The sequence below is a fragment of the Rhinopithecus bieti genome, unplaced genomic scaffold (genome assembly GCF_001698545.2).
Source record: "Rhinopithecus bieti isolate Rb0 unplaced genomic scaffold, ASM169854v2 scaffold_4655, whole genome shotgun sequence".
Taxonomy (NCBI): domain Eukaryota; kingdom Metazoa; phylum Chordata; class Mammalia; order Primates; family Cercopithecidae; genus Rhinopithecus; species Rhinopithecus bieti.
In genome coordinates this window covers 1468780-1493233 of record NW_016804517.1, presented here as the reverse complement: position 1 = coordinate 1493233, position 24454 = coordinate 1468780, and the positions used below count along the sequence as shown (strand labels likewise).

General features: G+C 36.6%; 1 protein-coding gene across 1 annotated transcript in view; it reads right to left on the bottom strand.

The window, feature by feature from the left end:
- Positions 1-24454, bottom strand: part of LOC108527538 (cGMP-dependent protein kinase 1-like) — a 93791-nt gene that overhangs the window by 40971 nt on the left and 28366 nt on the right. The window lies entirely within an intron of this gene.

Genomic DNA, 24454 nt, shown 5'->3' with positions numbered 1-24454 from the left:
GTGATGTTCCCCTTCCCGAGTCCAAGTGATCTCATTGTTCAGTTCCCACCTATGAGTGAGAACATGCGGTGTTTGGTTTTCTCTTCTTGTGATAGTTTGCTAAGAATGATGGTTTCCAGCTGCATCCATGTCCCTACAAAGGACGCAAACTCATCCTTTTTTGAGGAAGGTTCTAAGGAAGTGGAAGTTGGTCCTACATTGTGCATTGTCAGAAAGCAGAGGAAATTTTAGGATTAGATATCTCAATAAAACTTACAGAGAGGGCAGGCTACAGCAAGCCTAAAATTGAACCTAGTAAAGAAGGAGTATTTACTGAGACAGGAAGATACCTGGTTTAGTAAGAGAGAGAGAGAGATCTGATATATTTTGTGGTATGCACAGTGACACAGTCTGAAGTAGGTGGTTTATGACATTATTTATGCTCAACAGGAGAACAACATGGCATAGCTGCCAGTGTCAAATCAGTTTGTAATAACCTGAGGTCCAGCTATGAGCATCAGATCATTTGCTGGATGTCACTGGCTGCTTTCTTCTTTCTTAGAAGAAAACCAAGAGGAATATGTCTAGAAATAACTATTGATAGTTTGTGATTTTGATTTACATGAATTGAGTTTTATGTGTGAGTTTTCCTTGGGAAATTACAGTTTCCTTAGTAATCAGAGACCAAATCTTAATCACATGTATATACCCACAAGAGGCAACCCAGATGGGTTAGGTTTTTATTCTTCCCACAGAGGTTAAGCCACAAGGCTAACATCACTCAGCCATTATCTGGAAGAGTTAGGACTAGAAATGGTGTTTGGACAAAAGCTTTTTGGTGCTGTGTTGGTATTGTCTCACGTGGCATCCCAGTAAGATGGATGTCTCACTACCGTTTGGAAGAAGGGCGTGATGCATTATTGTGATTTGTTCCACCATATGCCTTTCACATGGGTTTTGCCCTTTGCTACACATGTGGGATGGTAGAGCTCTAAGGATTTAGTTCCATTGCTTTAGACCAAAGGGACTTCTGAAGAAGGCTAAAGCCTGAACTGCCAAGTGCCATCCTCATTTAATAGGGAGCAGCTAGTTTGTTCCTGGACTAAGGCAACAGATGTTTCTAAAGTTTCTGCCAAATGTTTAGCAGCAACATGACGCTAGAAGTACAGCAGAAGGTACGACAGATGTACGTACAATATGAGAAGCAGAGGGCTGGCAATGACAAGGGCCTGCTCTTGAGTTTAGTGCCAACAATCACCATCAGAGAGAACATTAAGTACAATAAGTGTAGCAGTGTTCCTTAATACTATGCCATTAGAACCATATTTATCTCACTTGTTAACTGTACAATGCAGAAAATTCATGAAATATATTACCATGCAAGACCATTCACAAATCCAATGAACAGTAAGTGGGTGCCCATTGTGAATGACATACTGATGGGTGATGATGACATTTTCAAATAAATATGCAGATCCTCAAGGAATTTTGACACCAATCTTGGTACCATATTACCTGTGTTCTTATGGTTGTCACTTACTAGCTGGGTGGCCTTGGAAAAATCATTAAAATTTTAAATCTTCAATTATGTTATTTATAAAATTAGGGAAAATACCCTCTGCAGAGAGCTGTTATGAGGATTAAGTGAGATATGACATAAAAAGTTCTCATCCCTGAGTGTAGTACTTCATGAATGTTATCTATTATTATTTGTAATGAAGTTCTTCCCTACTGTATTTATTTAATACTGATAGTTTGAATGTATCCCAAATAATGTAGAATGCAAAGAAAGAAAACTCATGAGCCAAAACTTATGCTTAAATGTATCAAAAAAATATATAGTAATTTCCTCCATCAAAGACACATCTCTACTATTAAACAAAAACTCTGCATGCCTGCAGAAAGCAAATAATGGCTCCTCAAAGATGTCTACTTTCTGATCCTTCAAATTTGGATATATATTACCTTATATGGAAAAAGGGGCCTACAGATGTAATGAAGGGTATGAACATTGAGCCCGGAAGATTGCTCTGGATTATCCAAGTGGGTTCAATTAATCACCACGATGCTTGAAAGTGAGGAAGGCAGGAGAGATGATCTCAGTAATGCAATATGAGAAAGACTGGACCTAGACTTGCATTGCTGGCTTTGAAGATGGGATGGGGCCAAGAGCTGAGAATGTGGGAAGTTTCTAAAAGATGCAAAGACAAGGAACAGATTCTTTCCTAGAGCTTCCAGAAAGTAACAACAGCCCCACTGACACCTTAAATGTAGCTTAGTAAGACCCTCATTAGACTTCTAACCTGTAAGACTATACAGTAAAAATGTGTGTATTTTTATTGTCTCTTTGCTTTATTAAATTATATTGGCAAAATGACTAAGAGACACTTAATACATGTGTAGTGTATATGCTAACAGAAAAGAACGATAGCTCTTCAATGAAGATTCATCTTGTCTATTACATAACGAAGTCAAATAGACCAAGTCCATTATAGAAACTTAAATTCTAGGATGTCGTATCTGGATGGTCATTGCAAACTCCTCTACATGTACTTTAGAAATTCCTTGAATTTGAGAGAGCTGAAAAGTAGTTCAAAAACAGGGGCCAGAAAATGTAGGAGGAAAGTAATTTGAAAATGTTCTGAAGGAAAGACAGAGAGAGAAAAATTGTATAGTGGGCCTAAAAAAAATAGTGATATATGTGCAGATTGACTTCAAGACCTTAAATATCCCTTTGCTCACCTTTTATCTCTTCACAGGGGACCTTATAGTTTGTTGTGATTTGGGCAATACCAGAAAAATCGGAATCAACAACCCCAACAACCTTGCCCTCCCTAATATTCATATAGTTAATCATTATTTAGCTTAAGGTAATTTTCTCCATTAAAATTGTAATCTTAGGAGCAGTGAGCACACTTCGTTATTTATACTGGGATTTTACTAAGCTTCTAAATTCTACACAGCGAGTTCCTCCACCCTGTTCCACAACTGTCTTTCAAAAAATAATAAAATGCTCCAAAACTTTTTCTTAAAAGTTAAAAAATTAAATCTCCAATAAGCCTTACAAACATTATAAATGTAAAAGGGAAATTTGAAAGTAAGGCCTTATTGACATTGATATATGGAGAACCCACTGAAACTTAGGACCTGTGATCATTTGTAAGCTTTCATGTCTAACCTCATGATCACTGTTTCTTCTCATTAAAGGAGAGATTAGTTTTCTATTTTCAAGTAGACTTACTTCTCCATCGATAGGCATAAATTATAACTTTTCTAGAACATTGACTAAAAAATTAATTACTTTTATATGAGTCCAAAGTCTTATTTTAAAATTCCAAAACCTCTCAACTTAATTCTAAGTTTCATTTTATTTTAAAGTGTATCAACATGATCATACTGTAAAATGGAAAGATTTGTCTTGTGGTAAAGTTAAAATTGTCATTATATATTTAGACCATGAATTTTAACACTCTCTAGAGAGTTAGTGTTGGAATTATGTCCAAAATCAAAACAGGAAATGAACAGGGTCATTAAATTAGAGTAGTAAGTGGTTTTACATATTTTGTTTTGCCAAAATTTCTCTATCAAAATATGATCTTTCCTAGATTAAGGCATGATTCTTTTTTCTTGATAAGCATATTTAACTGTACACATCTGTACCATGAGTCTAAAATGTGTATTTTTGATATTCCACATTTCTCTTCAAAATTTAATGGTGTATCCTAGATAATCAGGAAAATTTCTCTAATTATGCAAATAATTAAGATTTGTAAAATGTGTTAATATTTTCAGGCAGAAGTATAAGGCAGTGAAAATCACAAAGATCAATAACTCAAAGACTGTGAACACTTCCTTTTATTTTCCATCGCTCCCTGAAAATTTAATTTAGTTTACTTTACCTAAGACATAATGTGGTACAACTGAACCATACTAACTGAATAGGGACACCATAGCCTATATGTTACAAATAATATGAATTTAGCAAGTGAACATTAAGAAGGCTACATTTTCAGACTACTAAGACAGTAAGTTTATTGTGTTTTGGAAGTAGTGCAAGAAATGAAGAATTATTCTAAGGCCAACTACTCATTGCCTAAAGCAACCTATATTCAGGTCCAAGATACGGCTTAGGATTTCATTATTTCCTTTTTATTTTATCTAAAATGTAACAGTAACATATCAGTTACTAAGAGACCAGGTTCCAAAATAATTTGAAGCTTAACATTCAGAACTAATATGCTGTTGCTTTTCCCTTCAATTAACCTAGCTTATTCCATCAAGAATTCTTTAACTCCTTGGCAAGCTAAATCGTAAATAGGCACAACATCTATAGTCATCTACTGTAAATGAAATAGAATATTCTGCAGAGATGAATAGAACAACAGTAGGTTGCAGAGGGAAGATGTAAGAATCAGAACTGTGTTCTAATTGAGATACTGTCTTCAGGAAAGTTTCTTTACTTTCCTGAACCTCGAAGTACTCATTAGAAAAACTGATGCTAATAAGAATACCTATCTCATGGTGTTAGTGTAGAAATTATTGAGAAAATTCATGGAAAACATTTAGTACAATATTTGGCACAGATAAAAGTACTGTACGAAAGCTTTCTATAATGATAATAAACAGAGTTATTATCATTTTAATGCTTTCTTGAGAATTTAAGCTAATTTAGAAACTCACTGAAGTCAAACATTACTTTTAGAACCATTTTAACTGTCTTTTTTAAAGATCAGATATTAATTTACTTTCTATAATTAAAATGGCATGGCACTATATTGATCTGAGGATTCCTTTTCTAAAATTTACCCTTAAAAGTTATCTGCTTTTGTACAGAAAGTTACTCCAACTTTTTGTTTTATTTTTTATTTTTTTCAAAATCCCATTATATCCACTTCTCTTTGCTCCATCAACCTTTAAATGGCCTTTGGCCAAAAGCCATAAAACACTGACCTAAAGGTTGCTGCTCTGCTCTTAACTGTGTCCTGAAATAGTTTTAATGGAACTTAGAACCTCAAAGACTCTCAGGGTTAGGAAGGATCTCAAATGCCATTTAATTCAACTTCCCTTCCCCCTCATCCAACATCTATGACATCTGCAAGTCATCACCGAGATTTTAGTGAAAACCCCCTAGTGATAAAGACATCACTGCCTCAAGAGACAGCTAACTTTCAAACAGCTGCCACAAAAGTTAGAGCAGTTGTTAAGAAGCCACAGAAGATCTCCCTAGAAAGAAGCAGATGTTCTTGACTCATTTTTAAACATAGAACTGCAATCATGTCTAAGAAAACAACTTAAAAGCTCAGCCATATCTCATCTTTACTGCGTTGAGAGCTATTGCATAATCTATTTTATTTAAGGAATCAATAAGGTATGTTATATGAGCATAGCTTTCTTACAAAGATATCAAAAATTGTTTCTGCTGTAGTAAAGCAATGTCTCCATTAGAACTCTGTCTTGTCTCCTTTATGAAATGGAAGAAAGAATGCTAGCCACTTCCTAATTGTTGCGGAAACTACCTGAGGTTACCCACATCAAACGCTTAGCACGCAGTACGAGGGACATAATAAGCATTCAACAAACAGTGGCAAGCACTAGAAATAATGCCCATGAAGTGCCTAGCAGCATGCTTGGCTCATCGTGTATATTCCAAATATGTAATTATTACTCATTAGGCCATTTGCTTCATCAGCCAAGACCTCAATTATTGCCTGCGAAAAAAATATAGCTTGACAAGTGCTACTACATGAGGAGCAAGATAACTGGGTTAAAAATGTTGATAGAATATAACAAGAATGTGACACCATTATGGACTTTCCCAATAAAGAGAATTTCACCACACTGTGAACAAGGAAGCATTATGGGACCCATGGCAAAAGCAGACCTATGATCGCTTTGTACCAGAGTGAAAGACCATGTTGTGCTGTGTTTAAGAGTCCAGGTTCTCTATAATTAGGATACAGGGTAGCTGAAATTGGGGAATACCCATGAAGCATTTCCATGTTTATTACAATACAGAAATATTACTTCCTCAAAATTGGCTCCACAATAAGACAGAGAAGAATAAATGGTCAGGTACAGGTTAACTAAAAATGTCACATTTCAAGTAAGTTTCTCCATTATCTCTCAGATCTACCCATGCCCTCTTATGATTCCATAGCCTACATCAACCCTGGTACCCCATGCCTTCAACAGCCACCTATCTGATTCTCCAGCCTCCCACCTCTACTTATCCTGCACAGAGATGCCAAAGGGTAGAACAATCTTCCTCTGATAGCAATGTTATCTTCTTGCTCAGGAATTCCCCGCTGGTCAATATTGCTCATCCTATCAGATCCTACCTTCTTGATCCAGCCTTCCACCCTCTCTCCCATCATCTCCCACTGGTCTATGAACTACATCTTGAATTCAACCCCCTCCAGGGATTTCAGAGGATTTCAGAGGAAATGCATCCTACCATCATCCCACCAGTTCCTGCCTTTCCTCCTCCAAGTCTAGCTCAGAATTCAATTCCTGTAAGAATTCCCGCAGACACCTTTTACTGATGGGAAGACAGCTTTTCTGTATTCTGTTTGCATCATATTAACATTCACCTCCTTGCATATTGCTTTCAAATGGCTTTAATCCCCATGATACATGAATATTGTTCATCCCAAATGTACTGGAATGTCCTTCCAGGATTAGTTCATGTCCTTCATTTCATACAGAAGCCCAACAAGCTGTGTCTTCAGGGACTGAGAAGTTCTAGTTCTTTGAAGGGATTATAATTACATTCTACTCATTTTGAGTGAGGTGCAAATCATCCCAGTGTCCTCTGTTTTGTTTCTCTTCTGCAAGAGGCAGGAAATGTAGGTTGAAATAATTCAGAGGGGCAGAGTGCTTATACGCTCTGCCAGTCTACTGTGGATAATGCCACATATTGATGCAGCATTTTACCATTCACAAACTGACCTCACATTTGTTATTTAATTTGAGCCTCAAGTAAATTAAGCAAATTACTCACCTTTCCCAATCAGTTACCAACTGGCAGAGATGAGAAGGAACTCCAAATCTGTTGAGTAAAAGCCCCGTACTTTTCCACCACCACGCCAGAACTGCCTCCCTACGGTGAAGCTCTCTCTTTCGCCATGCCTGTACATGTACTCAGTCGCCTCTACACGAACCACCTTGCCTTGACTTTCCATTGCTACCCTTTGTCCCTGATTTCTTCTCTATGTTTGCACTATGACAATTCTTAAAAGGGAACTTTGGTACTTCTTCTTTATCATTACTTTTTTTTGTTTTCCAAAATGGAGTCTCGCCTTGTCACCCAGGCTGGAGTACATTAACACAATCTCAGCTCACTGCAACCTCCGCCTCCAGGTTCAAGCTATTCTCCTGCCTCAGCCTCCTGAGTAGCTGGGACTACAGGTGTGCAGCACCACACCCAGCTAATTTTTGTATTTTTAGTAGAGATGGGGTTTCACCATGTTGGTCAGGCTGGTCTCGAACTCCTGATCTCGTGATCTGCCCGCCTCAGCCTCCCAAAATGCTGAGATTACAGGCACGAGCCACTGCACTGGCCTCTTTCTTTAAATCTAAATATATGCTTCTCTGTACTTTGCACATAATATATCAGATATTGCACATAAATACTCATTGGATAAGCCAAAGCAAATATTCCAAAATAAGTTTTAGTTTCCATTAATCCAGTAGTAATAACCAAATTTCCAGGATAAAATACCATTATATTGGTAAATACTTAAAATGCCAAAATTAATTGCCCATCTACTTGGGCTCCAAGTCATTTGTGGAAACCTATACAATGTTTTAACATGCACCTTATCTAACCCCTCAATACACTTCAGTAACTGTCCAGCTGAAAAGAGTACACCAGGCAGAAAAATATAATAAAGCTGCCTCTTCCTCTATCCTCAGGAAAATCAAAATATTTTCTATGTAAATGACCACTTAGAATACCAGTTCCACACTCTCTAGTTGATGTTATCTACTTGATTCCTTCCAGACTTTTTTTGAAAGTTTGAAAAAGGAATAATTGAAAAAAGGAAAAGTGTTACTTACCTTTACATTTCTCTTGTTCCCCTTCCCACCTTGCCCCCTCCCCTTCACATTTTGTCCTGTAAACATAGGCATGTGCACATCCAAACACACACACACACATACACAGTCACTCATGGGTAGCAGACAGTCAATACAACTGACAAATTGTTGACTGACTTTCTTTAGGAAATCATAGAGTTGGAAAGTGTCACCAAAACAAAACAAAACAAAATATATCAATGAAGTTATTTTTATTCTTTATTGCAGAGAAAAGAATCCATCCAAAAACCCTCCTGAGTTTCCACAACCTCCCAAGATTTCATATCAGTATGTTCTTTTGCATATTTAACCTAAATCATGTTGTATAGGAGCAATGTAGTGTTAAAGGAAGTTTGACTAGAGTATAATCTTCATGTTGAAAGACAACAAGGAACAGAAGTGAATAAGCAAAGTGAAGCTATATACTGGAGGATGTTAAATGTTAGTTTGTTCCTAAGCTAAGGAAATCAATTAATTAAACTATGAGGCAGGAAAGAAACACAGTTTTAGTTAAAATGATCAAAGCAGCACACACACACACACACACACACACACACACACACACACACACAAACGTTTACAGGCTGACTTTTTCTGAAGTGCTCCCCTGGAAATCCCCCTTCCCTAAATGCATCTCGTGTTCTGAGTGTGAAGCTCATAGGTGCAACGCCAACTGCTACTACAGAAATAGCTACTTTCAATGGAATTGAGTTATGTTTGGCAAAAATGACATTTTTTTATTGAGGCTTTCACTTTTCCTCTTCTTTTAGTTTTTTTTTTTTTTTTTTTTTTTTTTTTTTTTTTTTTTTTTTTTTTTTTTTTTTTTAATAGAATGCTCAAAATATTCCTACTGCTTTGGCTGGTTTATGCTTAAAACAGTTCCTTTCTACTTATATACAACATGCTAATGTAATTTGACTATGCAAACTGCAAAATTTCATTGTTTGTATTTTAAACAGGATCTCCCTCAAAAAGATTAGTTGCTCTCTACACATGTATAGATGTGAATTAAAAAACACTTAACAGTTTTTACTTGATAACTTTTCTTTCCTGTGAGGAGCAAAATAAGATAAAGGAGTAACAAAGAAGTGGGACGGGCAGCTAGGGAGAAGATGGCTCTGGTTGATTTCATTGGTGGGATATCAGCTATTCACAGATAACACCCTGAATAACACACTGCCACCCTTATGCTCAACTGAAAAACTCTGAAGGAACAGAAAGGCATAAAATATAGTGGCAACAGCATTGGCATGATTGAAGATTCATCAAAACTAGCTCCCATTTCTACCTGTGCTACTGACTAACTGTGCATCTTTCAGTTAGTCACTTAACTTCTCTGAACCTCACTCACTAGTGACTGAATCAGTATCCATGTCTATTTTACTGCAAAGCTAAATGCTTTTTCCACCACATTGCCATACATATCAGAAAAACAAAGTCTATGGGTGTCTGGTAGTTTATGAGAAAATGGGAGTTGGCACAGAGGTGTAAAATCATTGCTCCATGTCATCAGCTAATGAGGGATTTTGGTAGCTGTTAAATCAAAATTAAAGTCTCCTTCTGCCAAGTTGAAGCCTATAGAGCTTTTGCAGATTTTTATTACAATTTCTGCTGAATACAACCTGGTATATTGAATAGCATCATAATATGCTAATAGTGCTTTTAAACATCTTTTTATATACTATGTCAAACTAGTCTAGCATTCATATGAATTTGGAAAAATGGAAGTTAGTTAACATGTTGACACTAAGCTCATAATATTATGGACATACATATGTTTAAGAGTGAATTAAACAAGGCTGAAAATTTAAAATGCTGCATGTAGTTCCTAATTCCACCCTATCCTAATTTTCCAAATATACCATAAAAATTAAATATCTGAACAAAAGAAACTAGTCTGGTACTTTAATCATCAGATCTATTCCCATAATACATCCAGATCTGGTTCAAGCCTCATATGTCACAGCAGTTTTGTAAATTTTAACTAGCAACATTTCTGGCAAATGTTCTTATGAATCTAATGAAAGGCAAAAAAGAGACTCCAGATTCAGAAATTCATGAGGATGATAAAATCTGGCAAGATCTGTATTATATATAATATTTATTTTTAGTGGAAGGATCTATTTTGAGGTTGTGGGGATTTTTTTGTCTCCTTTGTTGAACTAGAAAAAGCAGTTATACTATTCCAGCAACCTACATTTTTATTTCTGTGTTAAAATCCGAAAGCTTATTTCTGCTGAGAAATTGTATAACTAGTATCTATGGTAAAGTTTGGTTATACAGTAGTCAAGGCATTGTTTCCTAGGAAACCAGTAAATGTTTTAAAAGTATTAAATGTAAGCTAGCTAGTGCTTACCACTGCGATACAATGATGATTTGAGACCTCAACTGCCAGAACTCCTTCACCCAGGAAAGGTAAATAAGACATGACCAATTACTAGGAGGAAAAGATTCTTTACTGTTTTTACACAAAAAACACATATACTACTGTACTTAACCTATTTCCTACCTTACACTCCATCCGTAAAACAATGCTTTCAGCACAAAATAAAGACAACTACAACAATTCAGATAGGCTCCATAGGTGGTGCATAGTAGCATGGCAAGAGAAAATAACACCCTTACTGCTCATTCTTGACATATACTGTGGCTTTATAAGAAAGATCTTTAGTTCAGGAGAAAATAAAGAACTATTATCTGTTCTTGGCTCTGCGGTTTTCTACCTTCGGGTAAAAACACCTCTCTGAACTTCAGTTTCTTCATGTGCTAACTTCATCAGAGAGCTTTGTAAATATCTCTTTTAAAATACATGAATGAATCAAACAAATAAAGAATTTAGTGGAAAGTCAAGTCCCGTAGAAATGCACACAAACTTATTGGATTTCAGCGACTGTTATAAGCATTCTGCATCCTGCCATTTGCCCAACTGTGAAGGTTCCCCTTCTTCTCACCCACCAATCAATCAGCATCAACTCACAAGCCCCATAGGTAGTCCTTTTACATCAATCATCTTTCCATCTTTACTTCAACAGTTCCAAGTTAAGACTTCATTAGCTTTCCCTAACTTGTCTGCCTGCCTAAAACATCCTCCAAACTTTAGGGCATCCTACAGATAGCTCCAAATTAATCTCCTCCAAAAATCAACAGGGTAACTGGATTGTTTGTAACAAAGGATAAAGGCTGGAGGGGATGGATACCCCATTTTTCATGATGTGCTTATTTCACCCTGTACGCCTGTATCAAAACATCGCATGTACCTCATAAATATATAAATCTACTATGTGCCGACACAAAAAATTACAAATATAAAAAATTAATTTAATTAAAAAAACAACAAAAACAACAAGGTAACTTTCCTAATTAAATGACTCAATGGTTCTTTACTGCCCACCTACTGCATAAAGGAGTAAAATGCACGGCTCTCCACAGCTAGGCTCAGTTCTACATTTCCAAACCTCTCCAGTCCTTTATCAACTCTGTACTTTACCAGAACTGAAATATTCAGGATTCCCCAAAGAACCACATAGCTTCATCTATCTGCACCTTTCCTTGGCATTGAAGTGTATTTGTAAATCCAACACAGGGATGACAAAAACTCTCCCCTTTTCGACAAGCTTTTTCAAATACAGTTAGAAGGTTGACTATGGAGATAAATTAATTTCACATACAGTTACTATGGCAGTCCATTCCTTCCCATTTGCTCAGCTATCACCAAGTTGCTGCTACTCTCATCTTTTAAGTGGATCCTGCAGTTGGGCTCCTGGCTTTCAGTTTCATCCTCTTCCTCACAGTTCATTCTCTATTTAGCCCCTAGAATGAGCTAGTCCTAATTTTTTGCAGCTCTCTTGAGGCATAACTGACATGCAATAAAATACACAAATTTTGTATAAAATATACAAAAATATATAATATACAAAATAATATAAATCGAAAAATTTTGGCATATGTTTATACTAATGAAAACATCACCACAGTCAAGATAATGAACATCTCATTCCCCTCAAAGGTTTCCTCCTGACACTTTGTAACCTCTTGCACTCATTCCTCTAGATTAGTTTGCATTTTCTAGAATTGTATATAAATGGTATTATACTGTATACACTCCTTTGTTTCTAGATTATTTCACTAGCATAATTTATTCAGGTTGTAGTGTGTTTCAGCAGCTTATTGCTTTTTATTATTGAGTAGTATTTCATGTGTGCATATACCAGTTTCTTTATCCATTCACCTGTCGACAGACATTTGCATTGTTTCCATTTTCTAGCTATTACATATAAATCTGCTATGGACACTTATGCACAAGTCTTCATGTGAACATCTTTCGTTTTTCTTTTGGGTAAATATAAAGGGGTGGAATAGGTGGATCTCATGGTAGATGTATGTATAACAGTTTTAAAAAAAAACCCATCAAAATGTTTTCCATAACGGTTCTATTATCCTACATTCCCACCATCAGTGTACAAGTTCATTTCTTCTGACTTGCTATGATCATTCTTTTAATATTAACCATTTAACGATTCACATCATGGTTTGCACTTTTCTAACGACTAATGATGTTGAGCATTTGTTCATATGCTTATTTGGTTTTCATATATCCTCTTTGGTGAAATGTCTGTTTAAATATTTGCCAATTTTTTTAGTTGTTCTTTTTGAATTTTGAGGTTCTTTTCATATTTTGGATATAAATCCTGTATCAGTTATTTTATTTCCAAAACACTATCCCAGTCTGTTACATTCCTTTTTATTCTTTCGTACATACAGAAGTTTTTAATTTGATAATGTTCAATTTATCAATTTGCTCTTTTATGGATCGTGCTTTTGTTGTCATGTCTAAGAAATCTTTGCCTGCTCAAACCCAAGTGCACAAAGTTTTGATCTTATGTGTTCTTCTAAAAGATGGAAGGTTTATATATAAAACTATTTTATTAATAGTTTTAGGTTTTACACTCAAGTCTACAGTCCATTTTGAATCTTTCTGTATTCGGTGAGGTAAGGATTATATTTTTGCAGGTGGATATCCAATTGTTCCAGCACTCACTGTTTCTTGAAGAATATCTCTTTTCCATTTAATTGCCTTTGTGCTTTTGTCAAAAATCATTTATCCATATAGATGGGGGGCGGGGGCTGTCAGTTTCTGGACTCTATTTTGTTCCATTTTTCTATTTGCCTATATTTATGCCAACAGCACACTGTTATGCTCTTGAAGGATAAACCTTAAGTGGTGTTAGTCATCCATCTTTTTTCTTCTTCTTAAACATTTTTTGGTTATTTTGAAGTCCTTTGCATTTCCATGTGAATTTTAAAATTAGTCTATCAATTTCTACAAATACACCTGCTTGGTTTTTTATTGGGATTGCCCTAAAACCATAGATCAATTTTCTGAAGAACTGACACCAATATTATGAATGGCACATGAATGTATTTTATATTTCCATTTACTTATTTTCTTTATTTCATAAATGGTCTGTAGTTTTCAGTTTACAGGGATTTTTTACATCTTTTTATCACACTTCCTCAACTAAGTATTCTTATTTTATATATATATAAATATTATGTATTATATATATACATATATTTTTTTTATTTTTTTTGTTTTTTTTTTTTTTTTTTTTGAAAGAACGGAGTTCGCTCTGCGCCCAGGCCTGGGAGGTTGCAGTGGCCAGATCTCAAAGCTCACTGCCAGCTCCGCCTTCCGGGTTCACGCCATTCCTCTGCCTCCAGCCCTTCACGAAGTAGCTGGGAACTCAGGCGCCGCCACCTCGCCCGGCCCTAGTTGTATTTTAGTTAGAGACGGGGTTTTTTTTCAACCGTATTTTAGCCAGGGATGGTACTGGAACTGGTCTCAAACTCTGGACCTCGTGATCCGCCCGCCTCGGCCTCCCAAAGTGCTGGGATTACAGGCTTGAGCCACCGCGCCCGGCAGTATTTTATATTTTTATGATATTGTAAAAGATATATTTCAATCTCTGAGTGTATATAGAGAAATACAATACATTTTGCATATTGACATAGTATCCTGCATCTTACTAAACGCATTTCCCAGTTCTAGTAGCTTTTCTATATATTCCATCTGATTTTCTACTTACATGCTAATATTACCTGAAAAAAAGCTATTTATACTCCATCCTTTCCAGTATAAATATATTTTTATTCTTGCCTATCACATTAGCTAGAAGCTCCAGTACAATGTTGAACTGAAGTGGAAAGAGAGGCATCCTCATCTTGCTCCTGATCTTAGGGGGAAAATATTCAATTGCCCACCATTAAGTATAATGTTAGCTGTGAGGGTTTTGTAACTGCCCTTTATGAAGTTAAGAGTGTTCCCTTCTATTCCTGTGGAGAGCTTTCAGCAGGAATGGGTATTGGCTTAAGTCCAATGCCTTTTCTGTGCCAATTGAGATGATCATATAGTATTTTTGATTTGTTTTTTGTTGTTGTGGTGCTTTTTTTTTCTTTTTGCTGGTTAATTTAGTAAATTACAACTTACTTTCAAATGGAAAACCAACCGTATATTCATAGGATGTACACCAGTGGGGATAATGAATAATTATCTTTATTAAAATTTTGTTAGATTCTATTTGCTAAAATTTTGTTAGAGTTTTTGCATTTATGTTCATGAAGCATCTTGGTCTATAGTTTTCTTCCCTTCTAATTTCCTTCTCTTTCTCTTATCAGGTAATTCAGGCTCCATAAATTGATCTGAAAATATCCCCTCCTTTTCAATTTTCTGAGAGCATGTGTACAGAATTGGCATTGTTTCTTCTTTGAATGTTTTATAGAACGTATCAGTGAAGCCCTCTGGATCAATAGTTTTCTTTGTTGGAAGCTTTTAAATATAAACTTAATTTATTCGATATATATACCACTGTTCAGGTCACCTATTTCTTCTTGAGTGAGCTTTGGTAGTATGTGCCTTTTAAATAATCTGTCCATTTCACGTAAGTAAATTTCATGTAAAATGTATTGGCATAAAGTTGTTCAAGAAATGTCCTTATTATCCTCTTGATATCCGTGAAATTTGTAAAATGCCTCTCTCTCATTTCTGACATTGATAATGTGTGTCTTCTCCTTCTTTGCTGATTAAGTCTGATTATATATAGAGGTTTAATTTTTTTTTTATTTTTTTTATTTTTATTTTTGAGACAGAGTTTTGCTCTGTTGCCCAGGCTGAAGGGCAGTTCCATAATCATGGCTCACTGCAACTGTGACTTCCCAGGCTCAGAAGATCCTCCCAGCTCAGCCTCCCAAGTAGCTGAGACTACAGGAACATGCCATCATGCCCAGCTATATTTTCGGTTTTTTTGTAGAGGCGGGGTCTCACTGTGTTGCTGGTCTCAAACTCCTGGTTGGTGATCCTCCCGCCTTAGCCTCCCAAAGTGCTGGGATTATAGGCATGAATGCGCCCAGATGAGGTTTATCAATTTTATTGATCCTATCAAAGAACTAACTTTTAGATTCATTGATTTTTTCATATTATTTTTACTATTTTCTATTTCATCGATTTCTAATCTGATCTTTATTATTTCCTTTCTTTTACTTACTATGGTTTTAATTTACTCTCATTTTTTTCTAGTTTCTTGAGATGGAAAAATAATCCTTTTAAACTTATGAATCATATAATATCGCACTCCACTACAAAATCCTCGCAATGTCTGCTATTGCATTGGGATAATATCCAAGCTTCTACCTAGCCTCACGAGAGCTGATGTCTACCGAACTCTTTACCTTGTGTCCCACCGCATTCCCACTCACCCACCGTGCTCCAGTCCTACTGGCCCTCACGTACATGAAGCTTGTTCCCACCTTAGGGCCCTTGGACTTGCTCTTTCTTCCCAGATCATTTCATGGCCACTCCCTTTTAATAAGTACAATCTCAGATCAAATAAAAGTCCTTCTCAGACTCTCCAGTCTAAAGTAGCTCATCCTCTTACCCCACTCAATCATTAACAGCAGGTTGTTTCATCCATTCAAAATATTTGTTACCATCTGCATTCACTTATTTGTATTTTATTTTTATTGTTTGTCTATTTCTTCGGCTTCTGTGAGCTTAATAAAAATTAACACACTTTTATCTGTTCACTATTGTGTCGCTGACATCATGCTTATTGGGAAGCAGATAGTAAGTGCTCACTAAACACTTGATGAATGAATGAATGTCCAGACACTATGAAATTCATCTGTCTGATATCTCCACCATGAAGGTTTGTTATGCACGTAGCATTTCAGTGACATATTCAAATCACAACTTAATTTGCTTTTCTATTCCCTGGCTTCACATTACAAGTCTTCCAGAGGTAACAAGGCCTTGAGTCTGGGGATTCAAGCTCATTTTTTGGCTGGCTCCATGGTGGGACTTTATCTGTCTCTGCTGCTGAAGAAAGGTCAAGATCTGAGTGAATCTGAGCAAGGCGGCACAGACTTCTCCCCTTCTAAGAAAGGTGCTGATATCTTAAGAAATTGCTAGTCTATGAAGCTGAGTTAAGTTGTAATTCCAAGTTTAAACTTCATTAGGGAGTTTCTTAGAATTCATCAGTCCAGCAAAAAAGAATTCTTCCTCATGTAAAGCTGTGTACATCTGTTTCTCTAGCTGAACCATCGTGTCTTGAATGATATATTCTCCCGAGGGTTGTGATGCTAATGTCTGCACAATTTTCAATCACACTAACATTTACTGAGAATTTACCATAATTCTATGCCAGGCACAGAAACATGTATTTTAATCTTAATTTGCTAATTTAATGGCAATAATCCTGTGAGGTGTATAGTATTCTTGTTGCTATTTTACATTAAGGAAACTGAGGCATAGAGAGGCTTAATAACTCATGCAAAATTCAGTAAGTGTTAACTTTCATAGAATTAAGTAACTCAGCTAACTCAACCCCGTTATTTGATTCTAGGGTGCTCACCTAACCATTACTTTCTACTTCATCCTTTCCCAGAGTGGAAATCATGCTGGGAAACAGGACCCTGGTTTGTTCTTTGCTATTTTTCTGTCTTGTCTCTTATAAAGTAGACATTTCATAACTTCTATTGAATTGAATTGGCTGTTATACAAAATCATATATTCATTAATTTTGCTCTAATTTGTCTTCCAGGTAAGGGCCACAGGGCACTAAACCTTGAATATACATATTCAAAGTTTAGTTTATGTTTGGTGTTGTGTCCTCACAAAAACAATATGAAGGCAAAACTAGTAACACTTTCAATAAAATTGATTGTCCTAGTAATTATATGTCATCAGACTCAGAATCACTTTTTTACATTATTTTTCTAAATAAAAGCAAAAAAATTATAATGTCTATTTGTCCCCACTCTCCAGGTTTAGGATAACAGCTTGTTGACTACCAGTGCTCATTTATTCCTTTGTTAAGTTATAAAACATTTCAAAGATGCAGATAATTACAAAAAATAATAGATATTGATATAACTACTACTTAATATTCATAGATTTTAACGTTTTGTAATATTTGACTCAGCCTTCATTTCTCTCTTCATGCACTGTCTTTGAAACAAAAATAATTTGATATAGCCAGCGCCTCATTTCCCACACTTTTATCTCCCTCCTTCATCACATAATACCACCCATCCGAGGTAGGAGATCAGTCTAATAGAGATTTTTATAATTACACTGTATAACCAATAAATAATACCATTTTACATTTGAAGATTTTACGTAAATGATGTCGTATTATACATACCCTTTTACATCTTTATTTTCTCCAGAATATATTTCAATTTATCCATAAATTACACTTGAATACATTTTAATTAAATATAACACAACACATTTTTCAGAAGGAAAGACTGGGCCAGGCGCAGTGGCTCATGCCTGGAATCACAGCACTTTGGGAGGCTGAGGTGGGCAGATCACTTGAGGCCAGAAGTTCGAGACCAGCCTGGCTACCACTGTGAAATTCCATCTCTACCAAAAATACAAAAATTAGTCAGGGCTGGGCACAGTGGCTCATGCCTGTAATACCAGCACTTTGAGAGGCCGGGGTGGGCGATCGCTTGAGGTGAGGAGTTCAAGACTAGCCTGACCAACATGGTGAAACCCCATCAGTGTGGCGGCACATGCCTGTAATCCCAGCTACTTGGGAGGCTGAAGCAGGAGAATTGCTTGAACCCAGGAGGTGGAGGTTGCAGTAAGCTGAGATCGTGCCATTGCACTCCAGTCTGGGCAACAAGAGCAAAACTCCATCACAAAAAAAAAAAAAGAAAAAAGAAAAAAATTAGCCAGGTGTGGTAGCACTCCCTGTAATCACAGCTAATCCAGAGGCTGAGGCACAAGAATCACTTTATCCCAGGAGGTGGAGGTGGCAGTGAGCGGAGATCGCACCACTGCACTCCAGCCTGGGCTACAGAGCGAGACTCCATCTCAAGAAAAAAGGAAAGACTGCAGCTTTATCAGAAGCATCAAAAGTGTGTTCCAAAGGCTTTCCACTTCCTCTCATTGTCTTAACATATTTATATCTTATATACAACTATCTCTTCTCACTCATTTTGCCAGTAATGCCTTTCAGTATCACAATATATAGTTTAATTTGGGTTTTGTTTTTAGCAAAGTTATATGTGAAGATTGTACAAAGAGTCAAACCATTCCATAAGACTCGTTACAACAGCAGTTTCCCACTCTGGACCCAAATTCTGCACCCTAGAAATAATCACTTTTAATTTTGGGTGATGATTCTATTTTTTTTCTCTCTCTCTCATATATCTAACTAGCATATTTACATTGCTACTGTTTGTTTTCTGTTTAGGAATTATCTATTTACTTGTTACTATGGGATACAAAAATGATTCAGCCCTCCTTCCCCTTCCTGCCACTCCTACTACACGCACATGCATATACACACAAACAAACACACAGATTTCCAATCTACCACTTCCTCCCAGTTCTATGAAATATCAAATATGGTGAGATCATTACTGAAGGCTCACATTGTTATGACTCTATAAATGTCCATCATAGCCAATCCATGCAGTACATTATGAGTAATTGTCCTTTTCTGAAGAGCATTTTGTTTTCTGATTGTTAGCAGCTGTTGTTTTTGTGTTCCTTTCTGTTTTAGGTAATTAGTTGTTTATGTACTTACTCCAGACTCTTTCCTCTCAATACATTTATTCATACTAGTAGGTGTGCTACCAAGTTCATCTACATGAAGTCACTCCCAAAGATACTGGCTTTGCTTCAGTCAGGATCAGGAGCTCCTGAAGCTTGACACTTCCTGCCTGTTAACCTGAGTTTTCTTGTCACCTCACGCTTGATTCAGCTCATCTGGATCCCACTTTCTTGACCCCCTCCTCCCACTTATTTGGTGAAGCACATCCTTTATTACATTTCAGAGAAGGGGTGTGAAGTAGGTAAAATTTTTGAGACATAAACTATCAGAAATGTCTTTGGTCTATCATTACAATCAGTGACGATTTTATTGGGCTCAGAATTCTATGTTGGGGAATTCATTTTTCTTGAGAATTTTGAGGACACTACTCAGCTTTTTTTAGCTCGAAGAAATATAGAGGCATTCTGCTTCTTAATCCTTTGAATAGAAATATATTTCCCCTTGAAGCTTGCCCAGTATTCTAAAATTTCATGATCAAATGCCTTCATTTGTGGATCTAATTCATCACTATGTTGGGCCCTTACTAGGCCTTTATAATCTGGAAACATTGTCCCTCAATTCTAGGAAGTTTTTTTAATTTTTCTTTAATGACCCCCTTCTATGGATCTTCTCTTTTACTATTGAATATCCTGGATGAATACTCTCATTTTCTAACTATTTTTATTTACTTTCGAATATTTAGCCATTTGTTCAATGTTCTAGAAGATTTTCTCAATTCCATATCTTAATCGAGTTTTTCACTCTGCTATAATATTTTTCATTTCATTTCTAAGAGTTGGTTTTGTGTTCTGCCAGCTTTTCTTTCTCTCTTACCAATATCCTCTTCTTGTTCCATTCATATAATATTTTCTCTTATCTTTCTGAAGTTATTTACGGTAGACGATTGCTTTAAAAAGTTTCTTCTCCATGCATACTTTGTCTCCTCTAAGTAGCAGTTTTCTGTGTGTGTGTGTGTGTGTGTGTGTGTCTGTGTGTGTGTGTGTTTCTCTTTTACATTATTTGCTTTACCAAAATACCTTGTGAACCCTGACAGATGCTTACATTTGCATCACTGAAAGTGCTGATTTGAAGCCCTGTTCACAGAGATGGGGCTTGTTAACTGTGGTCCTTGCAACAGACTGATCTACCTAGTGTGTTTTCTTGTAGAATCTCAATGTCAAAACCTTTAGAGTTTGTCCCCTCTTTCAGCGGGTCAATTTTCCCAGAAAAGGTGCTTCCAGTCTCTTACCAAGAGGGAATACATCTGGCTTCCAATGTAACAGGAGTCAGATGGGAAATAAGAACTAGGAAATTTCTAAATTCATTTATGAACTTCCATTTAATTTTACCTTTTTAGGTTAGAAATCCCTGCGTTTAATTCTGCCTGTTTTTTTTTTTCCCCCAACGACAGAGACCCTTTATTTTAAACTTACAGATAATAAATATCCAGTCTTGCCAGACTTGAAAAGAAGCTATTGTGGTAGTTTATAGAAGTCAATTTGTCCTCCAGCTCACAAGAGCAGGTTGTTAAATTTTCGGAAGTTGTCATGCTGATTGTTAAACACTATCATTCTTAAAAATTAAATTATATGAATATGCAATTAAATAAATTTATATTAAACAAAGGTAGTAAACACAAAGAAATTCATCATTTACTAGCTATTATACCATGTTTTATGCTTTTGAGGTCACTTGCATATTGCATTTCTACTACATGAGGTGTGCTACTCACATCTCTTCCCAACTCTGCATTCAGTGAGGTCATGTGGTAGCTTGACATCGGCCATGATTGGTAATATTTACTCCACAGAAATTGGCAAATACCACAAATCACAACTATTTTGAGACCGAGTTGTTAAGTATTTGCCTGCACACCACTGGGCAGATGCCCAGTTTCTCAAAGTCAGGGAGTGGATCTGAGGTCTTACTAATTCTTAAACACATTTTAACCAATTCCTCTCTTTTTAGTCTCAATTTTACCCCAGGCCCAGGGGTAACTGGGGCCTCCAGTCCTTATGTTTCCTGAAATTGAACAACAAAAATCCAACTGCTTCTCAGCATTTCGGTTTTCTTTGGTCTGATAATCAGAAGTTTCTCTCTCTTCCATCCTTTTCAGCTTCCAACATGTTCTCACTATGATCTCCAACTCTGTTTGGTTTTTGTCTTTATAGAATTGAGCAGTTTTATAAAAAATATTCTTATTGTTATTTCACGGATGTTTGGGGAAGGAGTGGAAATATGTGCATCTGTTTAATCTTCCATTGCTAACTAGAAATCACATCATATACTAAAATGATAGGATTTTAGCTTCCGAAAGGAGAATACAAAGTTCTCAAAACACAAGACAAGTAATCTGGAGTCTGACTTCTGGCGACTGTATTAGTCTCTTCTTGGGTTGCCATAACAAATGCCACACACTAACTGGTTTAAACAACAGAAATGTATTTCTCACAGTTCTGGACATTGGGAAGTCCAAGATCAAGGTGCCAGCCATTTGAGTTTCTGGTGAAGCCTCTCTCCTGAGCTTGTAAATGGGCATCTTCCTATTGTGTCCTTACATGGTAAGGAGAGAGAAAGAGCAAGAGACCTCTCTGGTGTCTTTCTATGATAAGGACACTAATTCTATCATATCAGGGCCTCACATTTATGATGTCATTTAACCTTAATAATCTCCTTATGGGTCCTGTCTCCAAATACAGTCACAGGAGAGGTTGGAGGGTTAAGGCTACAACATATGAATTCTCGTGTGGGGGAGAAACACAAATATTCAGTAACAGGAAAAAAATTTTCCAACTTTCCTTAGTGCCTAGCAAGAGGGATGAGAACCAAGCCAGAAGATACTCCCTTGGCAAAAACTTCTTCATCCTCATGTTGGTTCAAAACCACTTTGCATTTGTGACAAGAGGCATAGAAAGAAGAGTAAATAGACTCAGAATCACCCTTTGTTCACAGCCCAGGAACCCATTTAAGCAATGCCTCAGCATTGGGCTAATCTCCCCAGAGTATAGTTTTCCTTGCTTCCAACATTCATAACTCTTTAGAATTGTTAGTTATTTTCTCCATCTTCCTTCAAGAGTCAACATTCCTGTCTTGCCTTTCAAAACATGGGTAACAACTCTATCACCACTTCCTCCATCGGTTACTTTGGTCCTAATACCAAGATTTGAAAGACTTCTTACCTGTAAGTCTTTAATGAAGTCTGGTTATTTTAAGGAATATATTTCTTTGGTAAGATAGATATATTAAAAATAAGGGCTATGCTTACTGGCAGTCATAGATGTAACAGTTGCAGAAATTTTGATATTCTATCAACCAATGAGGTATTTGTGCTTCATTGTGTTACATACGGGAGAAATTGTAGAATTTGGACTGAAAAATGCAGACAATTCAGCAGTGAATGAATCAGGAAATGGATATCTAATGGAACATACCTTTGAGTGGCTGAGTGTGGTTTCTTAAGTCATTGCAACACGGTAAACATTAGACATTTTAAATTTTCCAGAATACTCCCTTATAAATTTCAAAAGCCTACAGCATCCATTTCAAGATTACACTTCACATTTTCTATTTTCACCTTCCTAATGCCTCCCTATTTTCTTGTCCAATTGAATATGTTAAGTAATTTAAAACATACACACAAAACTAGACCAGGTATGATGTCTCATTTCTGTGATCACAGCACTTTGGGAGGCTGAGGCAGGAGGATTACTTAAGGCCAGGGGTTCAAGACCAACCTGGGCAACACAGTGAGATCCAGTCTCTACAAAAATAATAAAAATTAGCTAGATGTGGTAGTGCACACCTAGAGTCCCAGCTACGCGGGAGGCTGAGACAGAAGGATGGCTTGAGCCCAGGAGTTTGAGGCTACTGAGCTATGATTGTGCCACTGCACTACAGCCTAAGTGACAGAACAAGATCTTGTCTCAAATAAATAAAAATAAAAATAATCACAAACTGAAGGCATTAAGTTTTCTCACTAAATGGGCTCACAATGAGCCAAACACAATGACTAAAATTATACACACAGCAAAGTATATGATCAAAAAATGTTATTACATGGGAACAGAGAGGACATCCTACACATTTCCAGGGAGAAGAACACATTCTAATGAGTCTCTTTATTAGCAATATCTAGCAGAGTGCCTGGCTCAGGGTGGGCACACGAATGTTTTCCTCATTAACTTTATTCCACAGAGTCCTGGGTTAAAAAAAAAAAAATACCTCAATATAGGTCATCTATCTCTACTACATTACTAAACCATTTCCCTCAGGTCAAGTATTTCAAGTTAGGAACACATTTTCCCAGAGGATAAGGAACATAAATCCTAGTTAGATTCCCAAGAGAGTCCACAAACACCTCCTTAAACTAGAGAAATAAATATAGTATTGTAATGCTAGTTATTAAAATGAAATGCATGTGAGTGTGTGTGTGTGTGAGTGTGTGTGTGTGTGTGTGTCTTGAAAGCTGGTATGTAAGGCAAAAACAATTTAACCTAACCACCTACAGCCATGTCAAATTATAAAATGGGTAATTTTGTCTTACCGTATAACGTGTAAAAATAACTTCTTCAATTCTTTCCCCATCTCTGCCCCTCACTCCAGGGTGATCTTCCTTAGGAATGAGGATTCGTGTTGGTATGAGGCTCCTATATGAAGTGAGCCTCAGAGAAGGGCTCCTTTAAAGTCCCCAGAAACAGATCCTGAGACAAGAGTTCACATGCAAGAAACTATTAAGGAAGTGCTCCCCAGAAAAAGAAGCCAAGCGAGGTGCAACTTCAGGCAAAGTTCTATAGAATGGGTTTCACAGAGTGCAGCAAGGGAACTCTGGAGGAAAAATTACAACTCCCTGAGGCAAGGGAGCTAGACTTTTATGCTTTTATGCTCCCATATGTGAGCAACTGCAAGGTTTGCCCTGGGGTGGGTAGAATCTCCTTGATGCTTCCAGCTTTCTCTCAATGCCTGAAAAACCATCAGTTACCCAAGGAAAGTTCGCTAAAGAAGAGTGGCCAGTGCAGGATATCGGAAGCAAAAGTGGATTTAAAGTGGGGAATGGCATGTGGGGATTTTAAAAGGAAACCAAGAGGATCTGCATGGAATACAGGGTCCTTTAAAACTTGTAAAGAGCCCTTCATGGACAGCTTGACAATTTCAAAAAGTTGAGAGTTTAAGGGTTTGTTGGTTTGTTTCCCCATTAGACCATGTCAAAAGTTATGTACTCTGTTTAAGCATATATTTATACCTTCTTTCACCAAAGCATCACTGCTTCTAAAAAAAAAAAAAAAAAAAAAAAAAAAAAA